Source organism: Gigantopelta aegis, chromosome 2, assembly GCF_016097555.1.
Source record: "Gigantopelta aegis isolate Gae_Host chromosome 2, Gae_host_genome, whole genome shotgun sequence".
Taxonomy (NCBI): Eukaryota; Metazoa; Mollusca; class Gastropoda; order Neomphalida; family Peltospiridae; genus Gigantopelta; species Gigantopelta aegis.
The window spans coordinates 39638778-39641277 of record NC_054700.1 but is presented as its reverse complement, the minus strand read 5'-3'; positions in this window follow the sequence as shown (position 1 = coordinate 39641277).

The following is a 2500-nucleotide window of genomic DNA, read 5'->3' as shown; positions in this document are numbered from 1 at the left end:
CACACAAAGAAATTATCAAACTTTTCAAAATAAAGCAAAAAAAAAAAATAATAATAAAAAAAAAATAATAATAATAATAATAATAATAATAATAATAATAATAATAATAAATAAATAAATAAATAAAGAAATAAATAAAAGGAAAATTAGGACATAAGAAATGACCATTATTTTAATGTCATTTACCATAACTATAAGAACTAAATTTCCCAAAACACTAATGTAAATAAAGAATAGATCTTGAAACTCATGTTTATGTTGATTTGTGTGATCCATCTGAGTGGGTTTTGATTGAATCTGTAACCCAAGTCAGCGTTCCGTCACGTACGTCCTGGTTCGAGTTTGTTTAATGTGTTAGTATACACGACAACTCAGGGTACGACTAGTTCCACCGAGTGGTACTAATTAGACACCCATACACTCCAACCAGGAACCGAACGTCCGTGGGTTCCGCATGTAGCCAGAGGTGTTCACTTCAAGTTACGCATGGAACCAGTTTTAATAGCACTTACCGGCCTCGGTGGTGCTGTGGTTAATCTATAGGATATAAGGCCAGTAGGTACATGGTTCGCAGCCCGGTACCGGCTCCCACTCAGAGCGAGTTTTAACGACTCAGTGGGTAGGTGTAAGACCACTACACTCTCTTCTCTCTCACTAACCACTAACTCACTGTCCTGGACAGACAGCCCAGATAGCTGAGGTGTGTGCCCAGGATAGCCAGTTTTAACGACTCAATGAGTAGGTGTAAGACCACTACACCCTCTTCTTTCTCACTAACCATTAATCACTAACAACTAAACTACTGTTCTGGACAGACATCCCAGATAGCTGAGGTGTATGTGCCCAGGATAGCGTGCTTGAACCTTAATTGGACATAAGCACGAAAATAAGTTAAAATGAACGAAATTAATAGAATTTGAATTAAGAAGAGATTTATTTTGCTCCATGATTCAATTTGTTGATGGACCGCGGCGTGCGTATTAATGTATGCGTTCTTGTCAGATACTCGCTTTAAAAATAAAACTATTTTTACAAAGACACTTTAATTAGCTTTGTTACGTCAGGATTTTATTTCACGCCTACGAATGTTTATTTTACATCAACCTGAACACCACGTTTTCCCACCTTGTACTAATCACATGACCGGGTCACCCGAGTTATGCTAAAAAAACAAGTCACTGTAGTGCATTCTGCTCTATGTCACTCTTTAAGGACCCAAATGGGCACTGTCACGGGGATCCTATAATACCCGTAACTGAATGAAACACGATTATCCAAATATCTCTCCCAACTGTATATCTATTAGATCTCTCTGTAACGGGCAGTTAAAAAACCCGCGTGTATCGTCTAGGTATGTTCAGAGATAAGATCTTATATAAAGTACATATTATTATAGCACGTTTAGTTCACTAGAAAACACAACAAAACACAATACACTTTGGAATCTGTATTAATACTACGCTGACAAATGTACTGCCGCAGTAGTTAATTAACAACAATAAATAATAACAACCCAGAACTGATCACTTTATTAGTTAATCTCTAGGTGTCTAGTTTACACAATATTGTAATCACTTCACCGTGACACAACACCCACACGTGTTATAATTGAGAAACGCTGCCAGGGGAACTTAATTAATAAAGGAATTACAACTCTATTCCTAACTGGTTAATTTTTAATTAACCCTTACTACTCATTCAGTAACCTTGTAACACAGAATTAATACTGGTACTTATCACAATAAAGACAATAACCTACAGTTTACATAGGTCCTCTAGGATGACTGGCTAAGCCTTAATAATTATTTAGAACAGTGAGCCTACAGTTTACTGCGTCAGATGACCGGCAGCACCGTCTAAATAATATTGGTATAATACAGTATTAAAATATTTAAAGTCACATCAATCACATCAAGGTTATACAACAGAGCAGAAATAATATATAATTACCACGTCCGGACTGAACTTATATATTTCGTTCAGTGGACGACGTCCGTTTCCCCTGCAGCCTTCTTATGTTTCTGCTGATATCTCTAAAACCCTAGCTATTTATCATAAAAATCCGAATATCGCCTGGGGGTACATCGCGGCACCGAATACCTACAAGTGATATTTCCACAGCGACCAAGACGGGAATTTTCCTTAGATGGCCAGACTTGCTGACGCCTAGTTCGCCAGCAATACCCCGAAAGTACCGAACTAGCGGAGGTATTACGTAACTACTGGCCACATGGCCTCCGCATCTGGGCTGGGTGTGTATTAGGCACAGCTCTACCACGGTCGCGCGGAGGTATTACGTAACAAGGTGCCCATCTGGGCTTAAGTGCGTATTGGAACTGCACACGGCCCTCTAAAACAATTAATATCGCCACAGGCGAAAACAAAATTAAGAGCATGTTCCGTCACAGGCACAGATCACAGATATGGGAAAGATATCCGCGCAAATAGTCTGCTTTTTTACTGATTATTCCATGGCAACTATTAGACTGAAGTTGACAGG